We start from the raw sequence: 25000 nt of genomic DNA on the forward strand, positions 1-25000 counted from the left end.
TCTCTATAGACGGGTAGAAACATTCCAGTATAGAATACTACCAATATATGTATATCATACAAACATCTTATATACACCCACATGTATGTATAAAGGCAGCTATTGTCTACACTATGACATATGGATACCGACCATACCACTCTCTCACACGTCTTCCCTCCAAGACACACCAAATTTCCTTGTGAAATGTCCACGAAAAGCAGAACCTGAACTTTGAGTCGCCATGGAAACAATACTAATTTAAATCACGAGAATTGTGTATCCTCCTCCCCACCATCTCGTCCCCGCTTCCATGTCTGTGTAAGGGACGGATACTTATTGTTTAGGCCGGAATTTAATCCTGGCAGAGAGCAATGTCGCAGCCGGGAATAATCTTGTTTTATTCGTTGTTATTTTTATGTAAAAACTACATTGAGGACTATATATATATATATATATATATATATATATATATATATATATATGGCGATCTTTCGTCTACTATATATATATATATATATATATGCTACTTTCAAAAATTGGTAAGAGATTTAGCTGCTATTTCTAGCGGGTCGTGCGATCACGTAGAGGTTTCTTCGTCGAGACAAACTGTTGTTGGGGGTTTGTGAGAGAGAATAACTCCCATATTTTGTGTGATTGATAGATGTTATGGTTGAGAAACGGACGGAGAAAACGGATTATTCAGGAATATGTGTGTGTATATAGATGTTTATGCGACTGCTACGTGTGTTGTATAAATATGTATGCGTGTGTACGTAATGTGTGTGACTGAAAGTTATCATTTTACGTTCACTTTCCATGCTGGCAAATATGTTTAAGTAGGTATATATACGTGTGTATAGGTATGAGTATTGTGTGTGTATCTCTCTGTCTATCTGTCTGTCTATCTACCTATCTACCTGTCTGTCTGTCTGTCTGTCTGTCTGTCTGTCTATTTATCTGTCTATCTATCTATCTACCTATCTATCTACCTATCTATCTACCTATCTATCTATCTATCTATCTATCTATCTATCTATCTATCTATCTATCTATCTATCTATCTATCTATCTATCTACCTATCTATCTATATCTATATCTATCTATCTATCTACCTATCTACACACTCGCGCACACACGTTTAAATGTGTATGTATGTGTGTGCTTATGTATATAAATAAAACTACAGTTGAGTGAATGCTTGTGTCTGAGAAATGATTGAAATATTGGTTTCAAATTTTGGCACAAGGCCAGCAAATTCGGGGGCAGGGAGCTAGTCGATTGCGTCGATCCCAGTAACCAACTGGTACTTATTTTATCGACCCCGAAAGGACGAAAGGCAAAATCGACCTCGCCGGAATTTGAACTTAGAACTTAGAAACGACCGAAATGCCACTAAACGTTTTGAAACAACTGAAATATTGATTTCAAATTTTGGCCCAACGCCAGCATGGTCGTAGGAGTGGGTAAGTCGATTAGATCGACCCCAGTGCGTAACCGGTACTTATTTCATCGACCCTCGAAAGGATGAAAGGCAAAGTCGACCCCGCCGGAATTTGGACTCAGAACGTAAAGACGGTCGAAATGCCGCTAAGCATTTCGCCCGGTTTGCCAACGGTTCTTTCAGCTCGCCGCCTTCAGAAATGGCTGAAATATTTAAATGTTTGCACAACTCTTTATATGTTTGATATAAATAAATATACACATAAATCCTACCTGTCTCCTACCTGTCTCCGAAGGCCTGTGAAGTGTCTGGGCACAACACCTTGATAAAAATAGTAAATAAAAGAGAAAAAAAAAAGGTCTTGGCTTGATCTGCTAAAAATACTAGTCAAGTGACATTTTGTTAGGAAAGACATTGGATAAAGTAGCTGAAGCACCCTTTGTCATTGATCTACTGGTTCAAAGCTGCCTTGGGTTAAACTACTTCGTCAAAGATCAACACATTTGATAATGTAGTCTGAAAGACAGGATGGTGATACATTATCATACATTTACCAGTTCAAAGCTGACCTGGTGTTAAACAACAACAACAACAACATGGAAGGACACATTTGGTAATGTAGTCCTAGATACACTATGTCAGAATGAAAGGCAGTATGGTTACAGTTAAATTGAAACACCTTTGATCATGGATCGACTGGTTCAAGGCTAAACCACCACCAAGAATGGATACATTGGGTAATGTACTCCTAGATACATATGTCTGAAGGATAGACATGTGGTCGTCACAGTTGGTGTATCTTCGATTCTGGCCCCACACCTTAACAGACACCATCTCGTTCTGTTACATAGTGTATTGCTTCCACGTTCAATGTAACAAGTCACTGATACAATCAGGCTGCCTACTGCTTCAACACTAGACTTAACTGCTAGAAATAGTAGCCAAATCTCTCTTAAAAATCACATAGAATACAGAAATGTGATGGAGTGTTCTCCAGTGTCACAAGTATACAAATGGAGTAAAATGTGACATCTCTATAAGTGGACACTCACCTTGGGTCAAGTTGGCCTAACTTGTAAAGACCTATGCTCTCACTTATCTGTGTTCTTCAGCTTCTAGGTACATGATAAAATTTGACTTCCTTTTCAACAAATTCACTGGGGTGAGAAGGGGGTGTAAAAACTGCCATTTCCTTTTCTAAGCTGAAATTGATGAGGGTTTGCCCAAACTGGTAAGTAACGATGTGGACGTCTGTTTTTAAAACCTTGGGGAATGACATTTGCTGTGGGATTTTTGTCTCAGTAAAAAAAAAAAAATTCTCCCTAGAGACTTTGTACACAAAGACACATCAAGCTCCAAATGATGCCAGCAGACTACCAAACACTGGTGTTTTTATGTGATTTCTTCTCCTCAGTGTTAGACACTGCCTCAGTCACTTGGAGCTAGTTAGAAACTTTTGTTCTCTCATAGAAAATAACAAGCAAAACATTTGTTGGCGTGTGATGAGGCTTGACAAACTGGAATTAGTTCAGTACAAGTACACAAAGAAGAGAGGATTAAAATAATGATGTGTATATTTATTTTTACTGCATTTCTGCACATCTTCCTCATTTCATATCCACTTTCCTTCCCACACTTGCATGGGTCATAAGGAATTTGTTAAAGCAAATTGTCTATGGCAAGATGTCTGTCCTCTCCCCAATTCTCACCTGTTTCTGAGCAAGGAAATAATCCCCCATGGCCAGATAAGTTTTTTTTTTTTCATGGGAGTCTGGAAATGATAAGTGTAAGTTACATGACAAAAATGCTCATTTACAATAATCACGTGATGTCAACACACACACACATGCACACTCATGCATGAATCACTGGCTTCTTTCAGTTTCCATCCACCAAATCCACACACAAGACTTTGGTTGGTCTGGGACTTTAGTAGAAGATACTCACCCAAGGTGCTGTGTAGAGGGACTGAACCTGAGACCACATGGTTAGGAAACCAGCTTCATAATCACACATCCATGCCAGCGCATTATCATCCAGTGTTTTAAATCCAGGTTTTTGTCCCCATTAACGAGGGTGGCTGGTTCTACCCCAATGCCATAGCAACTGAGGTAGGTAGGTAGGTGCAGCTTACCCCAACCTTTAGGCTGGCTGGAACCCTTTCTCCCTTGCTATCATGAGACTGTTTTGGAGCTGGATTTTCTACGGGGAGTGGGGCATGCCCCTGCTTACCCCCAACCTCAGTTTCTAGACTAGAATGTAAATAACATTTGTTGTGGGATTTTATCCTTGAGAAAAAATTTCTCCCTACAGATTTTGTATCTTCATTTCTTTACATCGGGTCCAACATACAAATTCTTTCACCGTATCTTTCAAAAGCCAAAAGAAGGCAGTGAAGTGAACTTAACGATGGACTTTGCTGTTCATTGGGTTTATTCTACAAATAACAGCAGCTGTTTTACATAATTTCACAAGTGAATCAATGCAAACACAAGTACTTTGTTATTCGGTACACATCTTAGATAGGCCTCTCTGATGGTGTTACTGTACCTGGACAGTGTATTCCAAACCAGCAATCTCACTTACCTTGTGTGTGTGTGTGTGTGTGTGTATGACTGACTATTTCATATTTAAGCAATGCTTGAGTTACATTTCTACTTTCACTTTCATCAATCAGTCAGCCAATATGATTTTGTTTGGCAGCTGGCAAAGTTTATTTTTATTTGTTTGTTTGTTTTTTTGGGGAAGGATCAGAGATTTCTGGAAGTTGTCCATAATGGCCAGAGTGAAAGTCCTCCAGAACAGATTGTTTAGTTGATCTCTATTAACTCTTGTTAACCCTGTGTAGCTGGACTTCGCAAAGTGGTCTATAATGATTTCAAATTTTGGCAGAAGGCCAGTAATTTCGGATGAAGGGCAAGTTGATTAAATTGACTCCAGTTTTCAACTGTTACTTATTGACCCTGAAAGGACAAAGGGCAAAGTGTACCCCAGCAAAATTTGAACCCAGAATTTGGAGTTGGACAAAATGCCACTAAGCATTTTCCCCAGTGTACTAACAATTCTGTCAGCCTGCTGCCTTAAAGTGGTCCTTACTGATCCCTGAAAGTCAATAAAATTATGGCAGGGTTTCATTTAAAATTAAGGGATTCACAAGGAGTGAATTTACTAGTTGTATCATCATCATTGTCATAATCATTTAACATCCCTCTTTTATGCTCATGTGGGTTGGACAGTTTGACGAAATCCATCAAGATGAAGGACTACATCATGCTTTGGTATAGTTTTTATGTTATCTGGATGCCCTTCCTAATGCCAACCACTTTAGAGTGAGTGCTGGATGCTTTTTGTGTGACTCCAGCATGAAGGAGAGTGCCATGAGGCCTGCAAGACTAAGATTCCTTTTGATTGAGTAGGGTTACAGTAAAGGGAGAGGAGACTTTGTTATATGATGAGGGATTAAAGTGTGAGAGAAGGGGGACAAAATGGAGCAAATTTCTTGCTGTACAGGAGCTACACGGTTATTCACGTTTTAGGAGAGAGAGGATAGGAGTTAACCAGGATGGAACTATATGCATAGATTCAAACACACACACACCTTGATATGTGTAGGGTGTGTGAGCAGACACGGACAAATACACAGTATATATATATATATATATATATATATATATATTTTGCTTTTGAGCAAAGGCACTCCATCACTTACAACCACGAGGGTTCCAGTTGATCCGATCAACGGAACCACCTGTGGGAATCGAAACTGCGATCCTATGATCGCGAGTCCACTACCCTAACCACTGGGCCATTGCACCTCCACGTATATATATATATATATATATATATATATATATATAGTGTAATAAATAAAATATATGCATACATACAAACATATATGTACGTACCTACATCTTCATGCATATATACATGCATATATAAATATATATACGTGAGTACAGGACACCACAAATAGATGTAGAACTCAACGAGAAACGAAAACGGAAAAGCCATTTTTTTACAACAGAAAAAACAGAGTACAGGACAAACTACACAAGGAAAAATCCCCTTCATCAGCTGTCCCTAGTTTGACTCTAGCGTGTTTCGAAGGCAAGACATATATAATATATATAATATTAGAGATAAAACCACTATTATACAACCCAAACAGTGATAGACATAAACCAAAACAAATAACAAATAATATATATTTTTCTAAAACATAACTAGATCTCAAAAAGTATAAAAATGAATGATCAATATATAATAAGTAATATTACTTATTATATATTATACTTATAATATTACTTATTATATATTGATCATTCATTTTTATACTTTTTGAGATCTGGTTATATGTTTTATAAAAATATATATTATTTGTTTTGGTTTATGTCTATCACTGTTTGGGTTGTATAATAACGGTTTTATCTCTAATTTATACTTTATAATTTTATATTTTTTATATTTATATTGTGAAATTTGATTTAATACTAAATTGAATTTTTCCCTGTAAGTTTGGAGTTATACGCCCTAATATTATTATTATTATTATTATTATTATTATAAATGTGACCGCGTGTGTACCGTTGGCGATTTTTTTCCTCTGTCTTAACAATATATAGATATATATATATATATAGAGAGAGAGTAAATACACAAATTTTAACCCTTTAGTATTCAGGTTACTCACTGAAATTTAACTTATTTACTTCTTCACATTGTTTTTGAATTAATCATTTATTATCTCATAGCTTTGAGCTTTCATTAATGTGACTGTTTATCTTTAGAATCACATTGTAGGGTAGGTGTGACAGGCTGGATCTGGCTGGTACGATCAGAAAACAATGCTTTTGGGCCATTTAATGGTCAGTTTAAATGCCAAAGGGTTAATATTAAGAAATTAGATTTGTGAAAGAGTGAAGATGTGCCAAGGAGATTGCCAAATAAAATTAAGCTGTATTGTATAGTGTCCCTGTGTGGGCGTGTGGGACCTATTCCCTCTCAGCCATGGTTTCCTTTTGTGTTAACCCTTTAGCATTCAGGGTACTCTGTCGAATCTAATGCTTATTTATTCACATTGCTTTGAATTAATCATGGATTATCTCGTAGCTTTGAGGTTTAAATAATGGGATTGTTTATTTTTAGAATCACATTGTAGGGTATGTATAAAAGGCAAGATCTGGTTGGTTTAAATGTAAACATAAAACATAATGAGTATTTTGGCCAGATATGGTCACTCTAAATGGTCAACCCTTCCCACTGGAATCTGTACCTTGTCAACATCACCACCTGAAATTCCTGGATACATCTACACACATCTCTCCCTCTCTCTCTCTCTCACATACACGCCACTCTCCTCCTCCCACACTCTTATGAAATCATCCTCCCTTTCTTTCCCTCTTAGTCTACTCTCTCTATTCTCCCTTATATTCACCTTGAACTTTGAGTGCATGCTTTGATACCCCTTTTTATACAACTACTCTCACCCACACTCGCATTTTGTCGGGTTGCCATGTAACCATTGAAACATACACACACACACACACACACACCAATATATTTAATAATAATAATAATAATAATCTTTTCTACTGTAAGCACAAGCCTGAAATTTTCTTTTTAGTTTAGTCACATGACCAGCAATTTTGAGGGGAAGGGAACAAGTTGATTAAATCAACCCTGAAAGGTAAAGTTGACTCTGGCATGATTTGAACTCAGAACGCAAAGAGCTGGAATGAATGTACTGAAAGCAATTTTTGATTCAGCCAATCCACCAATATCATGATGTAGTAGTAGTAGTAGTAGTATCAGTAATAATAATGATAATAATAATAATATTATTTATATTATTAATATGATGAAAGGCATGAAGCCAAAGGATGAAAGGCAAAGTTGACCTCAGCGGAATTTGAACTCAGAACGTGGTGGTGGAGGGGCGAAATACTGCTAAGCATTTTGTCCAGTGCACTAGCAATTCTGCCAGCTTGCCGCCTTGTAATAATAATAATAATAATAATAATGATGATTTCAAATTGTGCCATAAGGGCAGCAACTTTGGAGGAGAGGATGAGTCAATTACATCGACCCCAGTATGCAACTGGTACTTGTTTTATCAACCCCGAAAGGATGAAAGGCAAAGTTGATCTCGGCGGAATTTGAACTCGGAATGTGGTGGTGGGTGAAATACCGCTAAGCATTTCGTCCAGCGCACTAACAATTGTGCCAGCTGCACTGTCTTGGAATATTAATAATAATAATAATAATAATAAGGCGTAGGAGTGGCTGTGTGGTAAGTAGCTTGCTTACCAACCACATGGTTCCGGGTTCAGTCCCACTGCGTGGCACCTTGGGCAAATGTCCTCTATTATAGCCTCGGGCTGACCAAAGCCTTGTGAGTGGATTTGGTAGATGGAAACTGAAAGAAGCCCGTCGTATATATGTATGTAATATATATATATATATATATATATATATATATATATAAATAGGAAAAAAAATGCACAAATTATGTAAGTTCAAGACCTTTCATCGGATCACCAGGAATCGAACTTTCTTCAATGCAGTTAAACTTACACCCTCATTTGTATCTACCCCTTTTGATGTTTGGGAATCTCTCATGTTTTTTCGGCTGACGAGTACCAGCCATCAATATTTACTGCATTTTTTGTAGCTTATTAAAGATGTCCTCGTACGAAACAATTGTACCGATATTTTAATCCATTCTTGTTGCTTTTTTCCTATTTGTAACTTGTCGTATGGTTAACACCATATAGATTTCCGGTGCATCCTAGTTAAGGACCATATTCATGTGAATTCATTAGAACTCACTTGAATCTCAATTATTTAAACCGTATATATATATATATATATATATAATATATATATATAATATATATATATATATATTATATAAATTAGAGACAAAACCACTATTAGGCAAATCAAACAATGAAATATATTATATAATATAATATTTTACTATAAAATTGGATTCAATCCTAAGTCTGATTTTTACCTGTAAGTTTGGATTTATTCCCTAATATTTATTATTATATATATCATCATCATCATCATCATCATTTAGCGTCCGTTTTCCATGCTAGCATGGGTTGGACGGTTCTACTGGGGTCTGTGAAGCCAGAAGGCTTCATCAGGCCCAGTCAAATCTGGCAGTGTTTCTACGGCTGGATGCCCTTCCTAACGCCAACCACTCCGTGAGTGTAGTGGGTGCTTTTTACGTGCCACCCGCACTGGTGCCAGACAGAGCTGGCAAACGGCCACGAACGGATGGTGCTTTTTATGTGCCACCGGCACGAGGGCCAGGCGAGGCTGGCAACGGACACGAAACGGGGCGGTGCTGGCAACGGTCGCGAAACAGAAAGTTCTCTTACATGCCACCGGCACTGGTAACACATCTGCAATTTCCATTGATCGATTTCCATTGATCGATTTCGATTCTGATCCTCACTTGCCTCAATGGGTCTTCACAAGCAGAGTTTCGACATGCCACCGGCACTGGTAGCACATCCGCAATTTCCATTGATCGATTTCGATTCTGATCCTCACTTGCCTCAACACGTCTTCACAAGTAGAGTTTTGTGTCCCAAGAAGGGAAGGTATGCATACGTAGGCTGGCTCCATCCCATGTAGAAGGCCACGGGTTGTGGACTCACTTGTCCTGCCGGGTCTTCTCGCGCACAGCACACTTCCAGAGGTCTCGGTCTCTAGTCATTTCCTCAGTGAGACCTAAAGTTCGAAGGTCGTGCTTCACCACCTCGTCCCAGGTTTTCCTGGGTCTGCCTCTTCCACAGGTTCCCTCAACCGCTAGGGTGTGGCACTTTTTCACACAACTATCTTCATCCATTCTCGTCACATGACCATACCAGCGCAAACGTCTCTCTTGCACACCACAACTGATGCTTCTTAGGTCCAGCTTTTCTCTCAAGGTACTTACACTCTGCCGAGTGTGAGTACCGGCATTACACATCCATCGGAGCATACTGGCTTCATTTCTAGCGAGCTTACGCATATCCTCAGCAGTCACGGCCCATGTTTCACTGCCATGTAGCATGGCTGTTCGTACACACGCATCATACAGTCTGCCTTTCACTCTGTGCGAGAGGCCTTTTGTCACCAGCAGAGGTAAGAGCTCTCTGAACTTTGCCCAAGCTATTCTTACTCTAGCAGTTACACTTTCAGCACACCCGCCCCCGCTGCTGACTTGGTCACCTAGGTAACGGAAACTATCAACTATTTCTAGTTTTTCTCCCTGGAAAGTGACGGAAGTTGGTCTCAGAGCATTTTCAGTGTTTATTGTTCCTGAGCATCTGCCACATACAAAAACCATCTTCCTAGTTAGCCTTCCTTTGACATTGCTGCATCTCTTATGTGTCCATAGCTTACACTTGGTGCATCTTATAGAGTTTCTACCTACACCTTTTCTACAGATCGAGCAGGGCCATCTACCTGAAGGTGTTTGTGATTTGTCTACCTTCCTACTGATTACGACTTTGGTTTTAGCTAGATTGACTCTGAGGCCCTTCGATTCTAATCCTTGTTTCCACACCTGAAACTTCTCCTCCAGTTCTGATAGCGACTCAGCAATTAGAGCAAGGTCATCAGCATAGAGGAGCTCCCAAGGGCATCCTGTCTTGAATTCCTCCGTTATTGCCTGGAGGACTATGATAAATAGGAGGGGGCTGAGTACTGAGCCTTGGTGGACCCCTACCTCTACCCGGAATTCTTCACTGTACTCATTTCCAACCCTCACCCTACTAGCGGCGTCCCTATACATGGCCCGCACAGCTCTCACTAACCATTCATCTATCCCTAGTTTTCTCATTGCCCACCAGATAAGGGATCGGGGGACCCTGTCGAAGGCTTTCTCCATGTCAACAAAAGCCAGGTACAGGGGCTTATCTTTGGCTAGGTATTTCTCCTGCAGCTGCCTTACCAGGAATATAGCATCAGTAGTACTTTTCCCTGGCACAAACCCAAACTGCATCTCATCTAAACTAACTCTCTCTCTAATTAGTTGGGCTATGACCCTCTCCGTAACCTTCATCACCTGGTCCAACAGCTTGATACCTCTGTAGTTATTTGTATCTAGGGCATCACTTTTACCTTTGTAGCAGTTGACTATTATACTGCTACACCAGTCATTGGGTATGACCCCTTTGTGTATCACCTGATTAACTATATGGGTGACTAGGCTATAGCCGACACTACCAGACATTTTGAGCATCTCTGCAGTGATTCCTGATGGGCCTGGGGCTTTCCCTGTCTTCATGCTTCTAATTGCCTTAGCTACCACAGAACTATCAACTCGGATAGCTGGTCCCTCTGTTGGGTCAACATTCGGCAGACTCTCTTTATCCCATTCATTTTCTTCATTCAGCAACCTTTCATAGTGGCATCTCCAAACCTCTCTCTTTGCATCCTCATTTAGCGCAAGTGAACCATCTTCCATGCGAACACACTTCTCTCCTACCACATCACGATTCTCTCTCACACACTGTCTTGCAACACGAAACACCTCCAGTCTTTGGTCCTCACGGCGCAGAACATTGGCAAATTTTTTCTTATCTGCTTCCCCTCTGGCTAAATAAACCTGTCTCCTAGCTTCTCTTTTGGCAGTCTGATACAATTCCCTGCTACCCCCATTTTTCCAGACCTTCCAAGCCTGTCTCTTTTCTCTAATAGCCCTGTCTACAATATTGTTCCACCACCACGTTATTCTAGGTCGAGAGGGGACTTTGCACCAGCCACAGATCTGGTCAGTGGCTCTCAGCAGGTTGTCCCTTAGAAACGTCCAGCTGTCTTCTACCCCCTGTGATGCTCTATCCCCTTCTACTTCGTCAGAGGCTTCAAGTAATATGTCCCTAAATCTCTGTCCATTTGCAGGATCTTTAAGCTTCCAGATCCTTCTTCTCCATATTTGTCGTCTTCTGGTTGTCCTCCTAGTCCTGATCCTAAAGTCACTAACTACCAGTCTATGTTGTGGGGTACATTCTTCACCTGGGAAGGTTTTGGCATTTATAAGCAGCCATCTCTCCCTTTGCCTTGTAAGGATGTAGTCAATTTGGCTGGTATGTTGGCCCGATTGGTAAGTGACTAGGTGGCTGGTAGGTTTCCTGAAGTTAGTGTTGCAAATCATAAGATTATTTGCATCGCAGAACTCCAGCAGCCTGGTTCCCTCCTCGTTGCGGGAGCCATAGCCTCCATGTACGCCATGGAAGCCCCCAGCATGTCGTCCAACGTGACCATTGAAGTCACCAGCCACAAAGATAAGGTCTCTGTCGTTCGTCAATGAGGTAGTCTGCAGTAGAGTGTCATAGAATCGGTCTTTCTGTCCATCGGGTAGCCCCGACTGAGGAGCATAGGCTGATATAATGGTTGCTAAACTATGATGAAGCACTAATCTAATCTTAAGTATTCTGTCACTTACTCTGATTACCTCAATTACTTTATCTACCCATTTCTCAGCGATAAGTATACCCACGCCACCAACCCCGTCAGTGTTCCCTGCCCAGAAAATCTTGTACCTGCGTTCCTTGCCTGTGAGGAACCTAGCTGATCCTCCTCTCCACCTTATTTCTTGCATGCAACATATATATATATATATATATATATATATATATATATATATACGTGTGTGTATATATTTGTGTGTCTGTGTTTGTCCCCCCAACATTGCTTGACAACCGATGCTGGTGTGTTTACGTCCCCGTAACTTAGCGGTTCGGCAAAAGAGACCGATAGAATAAGTACTAGGCTTACAAAGAATAAGTCCTGGGGTTGATTTACTCGAGCAAAGGCGCTGCTCCAGCATGGCCGCAGTCAAATGACTGAAACAAGTAAAAGAGTAATGATAATATAAGAGTAGAATGAATATTTGATTGTAGTGCATATAGCGTTTAGATGATGTGATTGAAGTTTCTCTTTAGTGAATCAAGTCCACAATAGGGACAACAACAACAACAGCAGCAACAAGAAGAAGTGGTATTTCAAAGCAAGCTATGAAGAATCAATCAGCCATGCTGTTTATATTGGAGCACGGTAAATATTTGATACGCAATACGGGTGTATAGACGACACATGGTGCAAGTGTGTGCATGTGTGTGGTTGTGTGGCGCTTCATGTATGTTGTATGGAGTGTATATTCTGTTGCAGGATGTGTTTGTGATCTGCAGTTTATATATTATGCACATGCACACGCACATATATATGTGTATATATATATATATACACATATATATATATACATATATATACACACACACACATATATATGTATACACATATATATATACATATTTATACACACACACACACATATATATATATATATATATATATATATACATGTATATATATGTGTATATATATGTGTATATATGTATATATATATATATATATAAACACATATATACACATACATACATATATATATATATATGTATATTTGTCTCAGAAAATTAGAATATTAGTCAAAAAGCCATAGTATTTGTTGACACCTAAGTAAATACATCAACATTCCTTTTATATCCTGTCCCACTTAATCTAAACCAGTCTCTCCTCAGTAATTTGCTGATGTATGCTGCTTAAGTTTATGGCTTTCTCATTGGGGGTCACATGCCTTATCTTCCTCATACACAGGCCCCCCTCTGTCTTCCCCAACCGCTCCTGTTACCAACCCAATTGCATGTCACCACTCTTTCTTTGTTCCGTTTACTGTAACAGCCTTTCTATTCTGCTGCTCTACACCACCAGGCATTCCATACTCCCCCCCCCCACTCATTCCTACCCACCTCTGACACCACATCACCCCCTTTTTTTTCTTCACCCCTTTCCAGCTCCACCTGTCCCCTCCACTGTCTAAAATGCGAGTAGCCATGTAACTCCTCTGCAGCAAGAAACCTGTTCTGTTCCAGCCCTTTTCTCTCACACCCCACCCTCACCCCTCTCTACTCCTTATTCTCAAAGCATAAAGTTTCTCCCCCCACTTGGGGTTCATAGTCTTGCAAGCCATATGACAACCTCACTAGTGCTAAGATGAGAACCACTCTCATAGCAACCCTTTCTTTAGAAATGGTGAAGAGTTTAGCAACCTTACTTCACAGAAAAGCTGACATATTACTGGAAGAGTCCAAGAATGGCACCACATCCACAACAGCCTAGAATGGAAATTAATAAGATATTCATTAAATAAAAACAACATATAACTGCTGCTTGTTTCAGACATTAGACTGTGGCCATGCTGGGGCACTGCCTTGAAGAATTTTTAGTTGAATGAATGGACCTCAGTACTACTTTTTTTTTTTTAAAGCCTGGTATTTATTCTGTCAGTCTCCTTTTGCTAAACCACTAAGTTACGGGAAGGTAAATACACCACACTGGTTGTCAAGCGATGGTGACACACACACACACACACACACACAACAGGCTTCTATCAGTTTCCGTCTACCAAATCCACTCCTGAATCTTTGGTGGGCTCAAGGTGCCACACGGTGGGACTGAACCCAAAGCCATGTGGCTGGGAAGGAAGCTTCTTACCACACAGCCACACCTGCGCCCATATTTGAAGTGTTTTGTCTAATTTCTAACGAATCAAGTCCGTTATCATCCTTAAAAGGTGGCAAAGTTCTGGTAACATTCAGAGATTTTTCTTACTTTTAGCCTGTTTTTTTGTTTGTTTTCCCTTCTCGTTTACGACATTGACCTCATCGTCTGCCCTTCTCCCTCTACACTCTTCTGTATATTTCTTCCTTCACAGCCTTTGGTCATATGCACACATGCATATACATCATGTACACACCTAGACTGACTCATACACACACACACACACACATGCTACACACCCAAACTAATGTCACCTTAGCTGTGTCTATTGTTTCCACAGTTGGTGTTTTGTCCCAGATCAGTCCTTTTCATTTTAACACAGTAACATATGATTTGGCTGTTATTTATTGCATGTCAATAGCTGTCCTCTCAGATATGTGAGCAGTACTCTAATGTAGGTCTAGGATACATTATTTACATTTGACAGATATTTGTCCTCATCTTGTTTGTTGTTAACACAACTTTTCGGCTGATATACCCTCCAGCCTTCATCAGGTGTCTTGGGGAAATTTCGAACCTGAATAATAATAATAATAACATCAAAAAATACCTTAGGAACGTTTAGGGCATATGGTGTAGTGGTTAAGAGCACAGGCTACTAACCCCAAGATTCTGAGTTCGATTCCAAGCAGTGACCTGAACAATAATAATAAGAAGAAGAATAATAACATTGAAATGAGAACCCAGGTTCAAAATTTCCCCAACACACCTGATGAAGGCTGGAGGGTATATCAGCCGAAACGTTGTGTTAACAACAAACAAGATGAGGACAGATATCCGTCAAATGTAAATAATGTAAATAATGTAAATAATTCCTCATCTCTTAAATATAGAACTGCAGAGAATAAGATGTTTGTGTCCCAAGATATGAAAGCAGTATTGTAATGTTGTTTTAAGATGTTTCTCTATACATAAATGCCCTGTATAATCTATGTGGAGGCGCAATGGCCCAATGGTTAGGACAGCAGACTCATGGTCGTAGGATCGTGGTTTCGATTCCCAGACCAGGCATTGTGAGTGTTTATTGAGCAAAAACATCTAAAGCTTCACGAGGTTCCAGCAGGGGGTGGTGGCGAACCCTGCTGTACTCCTTTACCACAACTTTCTCTCATTCTTTCTTCCTGTTTCTGTTGTACCTGTATTTCAAAGGGGCCAGCCTTGTCACTCTCTGTGTCATGCTGAATCTCCCCGAGAACTACATTAAGGGTACACGTGTCTGTGGAGTGCTCAGCCACTTGCACATTAATTTCATGAGCAGGCTGTTCTGTTGATCTGATCAAGTGGAACCTTGTCATTGCAACTGACAGAGTACCATGATATAATCTATGCAGTTGTCACCTACTCTTCCCTTCTTATTCACTCAATGCTTTATATTTACCCCTTCACCCCTTCCCCCATTTCTCACCTTCCCATTCACTTTTGCAACCTCTACCTACCCACATTCCTAGTTCTTCTGCACCCCATTACACACATTTCTATTTACCTCTTACCTTGAGGGTCCACACAGACACCTCATTGCTACTATGTTATCTCTTTCCTACTCCAACCCTGTCATTCCTCACTCTCCCTTCAAAAATGCAAGTAGCCATATTACCCCTCTACAGCAAGAAACCTTTTCTACCCTGGACCCTTCTTTCATACTTTAACCCTTTTGTTACTGTATTTATTTTGAGATGTTCTGTGTTTCTTTCAATTACTTTAAATATAACAAAGAATTTAGTAAAATAACTTAGTTATCATTAAACTAGTGTTAAGAACATAAATTGGGACTAAGGTTTAGTGGAAGATTTTCATTCAAAACTTTTGGAAACAAGACATTTGTACTACAGAGCCAGAGGTGGTTTCAGCCAGGATGGTATGAAAAGAGTTTAATTAATCATTTGTTAACCCTTTTGTTACCATATTTCTGTTGAGATGCTCTGTGTTTCTTTCAATTACTTTAAATATAACAAAGAATTTAGTAAAATAACTTAGTTATCAGTAAGTTAGTAGTTAGGAACATAAATTGTGACTAAGGTTTAGTGGAAGATTTTAATTCAAAACTTATGGAAACAAGACATTTGTACTCAGAGCCAGAGGCAGTTTCAGCTGGGTTGGTATCGAAAGGGTTAAACCTCTCTTTCCCCAGCTAAAAGCTCACTCACTTGGGTTCTTAGTCTTGCTAGCTGCATGGCAACCTCACTAGTGCTGGTGCTACAAAACAAATCACTTAGTACATGCTGTGAAGTAGCAGGCATTAGGAAGAGAATCCAGGTGTAGGAGCCATGTCAAGATAGACAGTGGAGCACAACACACTTAGTCATGTGATCTAAATGTAATCCAGTCAGGTGGGGAGGGACAAATTAATAAGACCCCTTAGTGACGTATTTGGTTATGATACCACACTGCACAGTCTCACTTCTAAGAATGTCACACATTTGGACTTGGCAGCAGATGTTTCTACTGACCTAACTGGATTTTATTTCTGAAAATATTACATACTTGGACCTAGCAAAAGATCTTTCCAATGACCTAACTGTTTGTTTGTTCCTTCTTGAGCTATGCCTGGCTCATAAGGGCCAGTTTCCCAGTTTCTTGGCATATAGGTTCCCCACTTGGACGGGATTGCCGGTCCATCGCAGGTAAGCTGCAAGATGTAGGAGGAAAGAGTGAGAGAAAGTTGTGGCGAAAGAGTCAGCAGAATTTTCACCATTACCTTCTGCTGGAGCCGGGTGGAGCTTAGGTGTTTCGCCCATAAACACACACATCGTCCGGTCTGAGATTTGAACCCACGATCCCTCGACCGCGAGTTCGCTGCTCTAACCACTAGGCCATGTGCCTCCACAATGACCTAACTAGGATCATAGAAAACAGCCTGTTACATTCAATGCTTCCATAAAATGTTGGTGGTTTCCTTCATCTTAATATTGTTATTGGTTGTTTTATTACCATCTCCTCATTTTATTTCGTTTTATTGGTGGTTTATTATTGTTGCCTCAGTTGCCATCTTTTATTGCAGACATTTCTTTTTATCAGTTCTATTTATTACCATCTCATCATATTTCATTTAAATATTTTAACAACTATTTTACTGCCGGCTTATTTTTTATTTGCTGTCTTCAACATGTCTGTATAAACAGATGTTTTATGGCATTAACGCCACTCCAACCTTTTCTGTAACCCTTTACCTAGAAGTGGGCCTTCTTTGAGATGAGTTCCACTAACGGTAAAAAAAAAAAAAAATCTTGTTTGGGTAAACCCTTTTGTTATCATGTTTCATTTATTTTGAAAATAATGAAGAATTTTGGAAAATAATTTTGTCATTAGTAAGCTGATGTTTGGAACCAAAATAAATATGGAGTTTTGATGGAAGATTTTAATTGAGATCACTTTAAAGCAGGGGTCAGAAACCTTTTTTAATCAATTACCCCAAAATATATTTATTTATGCCACTGTTACTCCCGTGATTTGAAAGGAAGAAAATCATAAATCATAGATTCTTTGAATTCAAAAAGAGGATACAATTATAAATATAAAATAAATTAATATCCTCATTATGAAACAAATGGTTTTTCTAGAAACTTTTTTTTACTTCAGGGTTTGGAGAAATGTTGTTTCATTTTCGTTACAATTACATCAAAATTGGGACATTTTGATGCCAGAACAATTTGGAGACAGTCTTCAGGGTCCGATCGATTACTCTGTTTTGTTTTTATGTTCATTAGAGTGGAAAATCCTTGATTCCAAAGGTAGGTTGTTGCAAAAGTCAGCAACTTTTTGACTGCCTCCTCTTAGAAGAAGAAAAGTTTCTGTCATAACAAGGAACACGTTTTTTTTATATAATTTTACTTATGTCTAATGAGTCCTCATTACCTGGAAGAATTTCATTTTTACCCCACTTGGGGCAATTTATCTTGGGTCACTGACCCTGCTTTAAAGCAAGAAGTTTGTGTCATAGAATCAGGGCAGCCTCAGGTAGGTTGGTATCAAGTGAATCAAAGATATGTCTCAGAGATATACTTTTAATAGTCAAGACAATAAGCTGTACAAGTTATTGTACATCCAGGCTAGTCCTGGTTAAGCAGGCTTATGATTAAAGACATTCTAACTATGACCACCTCGTCTTTTTTCAGACCTAGTATATGTAGGACTACAGTAGTCATGCATACCTCTTTTTTTTTATCCACTCCTTAACCCTCTAACTTTTAAACCTTCCCTATCCAGCCCAACTATTCTACCTGCACTATGTTCAAACCAGCCAGATTTGGCCTCTCACACCTACCCAGCAATGTCGTTCTAAAAGTAAACAACCTCATCATCAAGATCTTGAAGCTATGAGATAAAGCATGACTAATTCAAAACAATATGAATAAATAAGCATTACATTTGACAGAGTAACCCCTGAATGCTAAAGGGTTCAACCAGTGGTTCCCAAAGTGGGTGGTGGAAAGAGCCGGGGGTGGGGTGGGGGGCGTTGAAGAAAAAATGGGGCAATAATGGAGTGACCAAAACGGGGCAGTGGATGTTAAAAACAAACAAACAAAATAAAGGGTTAAGTTTTATTTGTGAAATTACTGATGTTTTGAATTTGCTGCAGAAAATGGTTTCTGTTTGTGCTGGTGAGTCGTGGAGGGGGAGGGGCCTCTAGGAATGTGGCCTTAGAACCAAGGGGGTGGCAGCCTGGAAAAGTTTGGGAACCACTGGGTTAAACGATGAGATATGGTTTCATGAAAGTTTGGCTGTTGTCTACTTCTTGCAATTCCCGTATCCATATCTAGAAGATTCTTTACTGGATGTCTGAGCCATATTGGTTCGGTGGTGGGTTGGATGAGTTATGTAGATATTTCATCTTTCTCTTCTTTTTTGTTTTTGTTTTCCTCAGGCTTCCATGTTTCAAGTTTCCAATATCTTTCTCTAGCAAGTTCCTCTGTAGAAACGTCCATCACGCATTTCATTGCCAGGCATCTGAAATAAAACATATGATTTAAACTCCTGTTTTATATTTCAGAGATGCAGGAAATAACTACTGCATCGCTTACATTGGTCGTAAATTACTACAGTTTCCTGGGTGTTGTATTATGATTCTTCTTCTTCTTCTTCTTCTTCTTCTTCTTCTTCTTCCCTCCTCCCCCTCCCCTTCCTCCTCCTTCTTCCCCTCCTTCTTCTTCTTCTCCTTCTTCCTCTCCTCCTCCTTCTTCTTCCACTTCTTCTTCCACTTCTTCTATATATATACACACACATATACAGGTGTAGGCATGGCTGTGTAGTAAGAAGTTTGCTTCCCAACCACGTGGTTCCGGGTTCAGTCCCACTGTGTGGTACCTTGGGCAAGTGTCTTCTACTACAGTTTTGGGCCGACCAAAGCCTCGTGAGTGGATTTGGTAGATGGAAACTGAAAGAAGCCTGTCGTATATATATTTGTGTGTCTGTGTTTGTCCCCGCACCATCGCTTGACAACTAATGCTGGTTTGTTTACATTCCTGTAACTTAGCAGTTCGGCAAAAGAGACTGATAGAATAAGTACTAAGGCTTACAAAGAATAAGTCCTGGGGTCGATTTGTTTGACTAAAAGTGGTGCTCCAGCATGGCCGCAGTCAAATGACTAAAAGACTGTACACACACACACGTACTCGCATTTTGAGTTTTGTTAATAATGAGAAAATGGAAATGTTGTTTAGTCCCTGGTCAGCCCAGAGCCTTTCTAGCCATGACCATCATGTCTTTTCAGAAATAGTGTCAAACATAAATGCAGGTATGGCTGTGTGGTTAAGAAGTTCATTTCAGAACCACATGGCTTTGAGTTCATCCCACTACATGGTACCTTGGGCAAGTATCTTCAATGGCACCCGTGTCAGTGGCTCCAGCATGGCCACCATATAATGGTTGAAACTAGTAAAAGAATTTACGAATACATGAATAGTTAATCTACAAATACATTTTCCAGTGTAGACATCTTCGTTTCTACTCTTTTAAAGACACTGGCGTGTAATTTGAGAGACTTTGGCTTCTATTTCTAGCATGCAGAGCAAAAAGGTTAGTCAGCTCAGACAAGTGAGTGTTGCTTTAATAGGTGTAGGCTTTTGGTATGTTTGATAAGAAACAGTCTTTTATTGGTGCTGACAAAGCTAACGGTGTCAGGGGTGGGGAGCGTTCAGACATTCTAGATAAGATTACAGCTGCTGACAGCAACCAGTGTTGGACACTTTACTATTTCCATTTCAAACTGCCTAACCTCTTCTTCTTCTTCATCATTTTTATGTCTACTTTTCCATGTTGTCATGGGGTCAGGGGGGATTCATTGAGGTAGGTTTTTTTTTTCTTTTTTTGTATGACCAGAGGCCGCCCTTTCTGTTACAAACCTTCACCTGGTTCCAAGTAAGGTAATATGTTCCCATGGCCAAAGAATTTAGTAAAATAATTTAGTTATCATTAAGCTAGTTTTAGGAATGTAAATTGTGACTAAGGTTTGGTGGAAGATTTTAATTCAGAACTTATGAAAACAAGACATTTCTACTAAAGACCCAGAGGCGGTTTCAGCCGGGTTTGTAACGTAAGGGTTAATAAAACTGCTAAGGTCTCTAATAACAATATACCTTTCTTATCTTGACGCCAAAGCAGTAATTTTAAGGATCAGGGAAGTTGATTACATCACCCCCAGTGCTCCACTGGTACTTATTTTATAAACCTTGTCAGGCATAAGAGTGGCTGTGTGGTTAGTAGCTTGTTTCCCAACCACATGGTTCTGGGTTCAGTCCCACTGCGTGGCACCTTGGGCAAGTGTCTTCTTCTATAGTCTGGGACCAACCAAAACCTTGTGAGTGGATTTGGTAGACGGAAACTGAAAGAAGCCTTTTGTATATATATATGTGTGTGTGTGTGCATACGTCTATGTTTCCCCCCAAAAAAAACATCGCTTAACAACCGATGCTGGTGTGTTTATGTTCCCGTAACTTAGCAGTCTGGGAAAAGAGACCGATAGAATAAATACTAGGCGTACAAAGAATAAGTCCTGGAGTCGATTTGCTCGACTAAAGGTGGTGCTGCAGCATGGCCGCAGTCAAATAGCTGAAACAAGTAAAAGAATAAAAGAATAAAATGTAAAGCAGAGTCAACCTTGACAGAATTTGAACTCAGAACGTTATGATCCGCAATGTTAGAAGCCCTTTCATTCGTTTGTCCTCCGCATGTAGCTTGATGAGGTTTCTTTTAATGAGTTTCTGTGTGCATACAATCTTTTGACATGTGTCTACCTGTGATATCTTATTACAAGACACATCGTGTCTTGCAATTCTAATTTATTTATTATGGCCATCAAGTGGTCAGACATCATTATTCTCCGTTATTGGCTACGTTTATAATTTATTGACTGTGAAGACTAATTAGTAATTAGCAGCTGTAGCGATTACACTACATCCACACTACACTGCATCCATGCCACGCAGTGTCATGTCACACCATACCCACACCTGTACTGCGTCAATACTTCCCTGCCCCCCCCCCCCCAAAAAAAACCCTCACGCCCGCCACACTCTACTCAAGCTACGACTAACTCTTCATTGTCACTCGGTCAGTTGTGACGACGAGGGTTCCAATTGATCCAATCAACGGAACAACCTTCTCATGGAATTAACAGGCAAGTGGGCTGAGCCCTCCACAGACTCTACGTGCCCTTAATGTAGTCCTCAGCGTGGTTTAACATGGCACAGAATGTGACAAGACTGGCTCCTTTGAAATACAGGTAGAACTTATTTTTACCTGCTGAGTGGACTGGAGCAGCATGGAATAAAGTGTCTTGCTCAAGGACACAAGGTGTCGCTGGGAATTGAACTCACAACCTTACGATCATGAACTGGACATCCTAACCACTGATCCATGCATCATCAAGTACTCAACTCCAACACTATACTATACCCATCCACACTTCACTGCACCACCACCACCACCACTCCACACCACCACCCATACACTACACTGGATCTATACTGCTGCACTATAAGCCATACTGCAGCACTACATCAATCTATGATATTTGTGTGCATGTGTGTTAGATATGGGCAGGCAAGGCTAATGTAGGCCCCTACGACATCACCCCATTCTGGGAAAGAAATATTGAAATAGTTGGTGTGAACCAGTGAAGAATTTTCTTGAAGAACTAAATTCTTTACTAAAATATTCAGTTTGGGAACTGAAAGCTTTGTGATGAGGACAGAAGTATGGCAATGGAAACCTATAAGTTGTTTAACCCGAGGTTAACACTGGTATAGCAGACCTAATTAATGTTAAGGACCATATATATATATATATGAAGACCTGTTGAGTCAAGTGAAATTGTTACCATGGCTGATGACTGGCATCTGTGCTAGTGGAGCGCTAAGAGCACCATGTGAGAGTGATCATTGTCAGAGCAGCTGACTGGCTTCTGTGCTGGTGGCATGTAAAAAGCACCATTCAAGTGTGATCGTTACCAGCGTCACCTTACTGGCACTTGTGCCAGTTGCACGGGAGAAAACATTTGAGTGAGGTTGTTGCCAGTGCCGCTAGACTGGCTCCTGTGCAGGTGGCACGTAAAAAACACCATTTGAATGTGGTCATTGCCAGTACCTCCTGACTGGCCCTCGTGCTGGTGGCACGTAAAAGCCCCCACTACACTCTCGGAGTGGTTGGCGTTAGGAAGGGCATCCAGCTGTAGAGACTCTGCCAGATCAGATTGGAGCCTGGTGCAGCCATCTGGTTCACCAGTCCTCAGTCAAATCGTCCAACCCATGCCAGCATGGAAAGCGGACATTAAACGATGATGATGATGATGAATTGAAACAAAGTCAGTGTATTTCAGTAGAAATATGGAAACATCATCATCATCGTTTAACATCCGCCTTCCATGCTGGCATGGGTTGGACAATTTGACCGAAAACTGGTAAGCTGGTGGGGCTGCACTGGTTTTCTGTGGCTGGATGCCCTTCCTAATGCCAGCCACTCCAAGGGTGTAGTGGGTGTTTTTTTTTCATGGCATTGGTCATGGCTATGGTCTCACTTGGCTTGACAGGTCAACACAAGCACGGTATATCTGTTTCTTTACTACCCACAAGGGGCTAAACACAGAGGGGACAAACAAGGACAGACAAACGGATTAAGTTGATTTCATCGACTCCAGTGCGTAACTGGTACTTATTTAATCGATCCCGAAAGGATGAAAGGCAAAGTCGACCTCGGCGGAATTTGAACTCAGAACGTTACGGCAGACAAAATACAGCTACGCATTTTGCCCGGCGTGCTAACGATTCTGTCAGCTCGCCGCCATATCACCAAGGGCCTTGGTCACCTGTTGCAGCCTCCATGAAGCCTAATCCTTGAACAAAAGGCTTAAATCATTCACAGAGGGGTTTGGGAACTGAGGTTATTGTTGCTGTTCATGGCACTACCACATTGTTTGAGAAACTAAAAATAATGTTGGCACAATTTCACCAAAATTTCTAACCCAAATCATGGCAAAAATGCTTGTCTTGTGATTCTCTGACAAAAATGCTTCTGCAAGACATAGGTACTAAAAATGGTTTGATGGAATCTGTAGCATTCCTGTAGAACACACAACAAGCTGATGCTTTGTTCTGAGAATTCTAAAGTAATTCTCTACCATTATTATTTTTTTCCAATTCTGCTAGTGTTTATAGAATCGGGATTGTTGGCTGATTCAATAATTCTGATAGACAATAGAGAGAAAGAGAGAGAAAAGAAAGAGATATAGGTCAACTGAATAAAGGTTTGTCTAATAAAGAACTACAATTATTAACTTAGTATTACAATGGCTGTGTGTGTGTGTGTGTGTGTGTGTGTGTGGGTGACTAAAATTATCTCTGCATTTGTGTGTGTGTGTGTGTGCATAAAACTGAAATTATAGCTTTGCAGTAAATGTATATATATCAATGTGTGTGCATAACTAGAATCGTTAATATAGTTTTTTTTTTACTAGTAAATATGTGTGTGTGTGTGTGTGTGTGTGTCTATCTGTCAGTTTAACTAAAATTATTAACGTGGTTTCATAGTGAATATAAGATATGTGTGTGCTTGTGTGTTTGCATAACTTACAGTATGAATATATGTCTATTTTCATATCTGTGTGTATGTGTCTATAACTACGCTCGTCTTTTTTATACCAGTATGTAATTGCATCTGTGTGTGTGTGTGTAACTAGTTATTAAATTAGTTTTGTAGCGAATGTGTGTGTCTGAGTTTGTGTTTATGCTGACTATTTGTGTGTGTGTGTGTGTGTCTGGCTCTGTGTGTGTATGCCTGACTGTATATGTGTGTACCTGTCTATATATATTTCTTTACTACCCACAAGGGGCTAAACACAGAGGGGACAAACAAGGACAGACAAAGGGATTAAGTCGATTACATCGACCCCAGTGCGTAACTGGTACTTAATTTATCGACCCCGAAAGGATGAAAGGCAAAGTTGACCTCGGCGGAATTTGAACTCAGAATGTAACTGCAGACGAAATACCGCTAAGCATTTCGCCCGGCGTGCTAACGTTTCTGCCAGCTCGCCGCCTTAACCCTGTCTATATATGTGTGTTGCTGTCTTTCTGTCTGCTGAAGTGTCTGTATCCATGCGTTTCTATGCCTCTATGCTTGTCTTGGTGTGTGTGTGTGTTTATACAACACACTCAGCTCTTATAATATGGCAACTGCATCCACTGTTGGATATGGTTTTATAGCTACAAACGCATGCACATACCCATGCACTTACACACATACACTCACAGTAAACATATGCTAGCACTGTGGAGGCGCAATGGCCCAGTGGTTAGGGCAGCGGAGTCGCGGTCATAGGATTGCGGTTTCGATTCCCAGACCGGGCGTTTTGAGTGTTTATTGAGCGAAAACACCTAAAGCTCCACGAGGCTCCGGCGGGGGATGGTGGTGATCCCTGCTGTACTCTTTCACCACAACTTTCTCTCACTCTTACTTCCTGTTTC

At 40.2% G+C, this 25000-nt stretch overlaps 1 protein-coding gene across 2 annotated transcripts in view; it reads left to right on the plus strand.

The window, feature by feature from the left end:
- The window catches only part of LOC115232531 (lysosomal-trafficking regulator), a 268514-nt gene that overhangs the window by 26529 nt on the left and 216985 nt on the right, over window positions 1–25000 (plus strand). The window lies entirely within an intron of this gene.

This window comes from Octopus sinensis, linkage group LG1 (genome assembly GCF_006345805.1).
Source record: "Octopus sinensis linkage group LG1, ASM634580v1, whole genome shotgun sequence".
Taxonomy (NCBI): domain Eukaryota; kingdom Metazoa; phylum Mollusca; class Cephalopoda; order Octopoda; family Octopodidae; genus Octopus; species Octopus sinensis.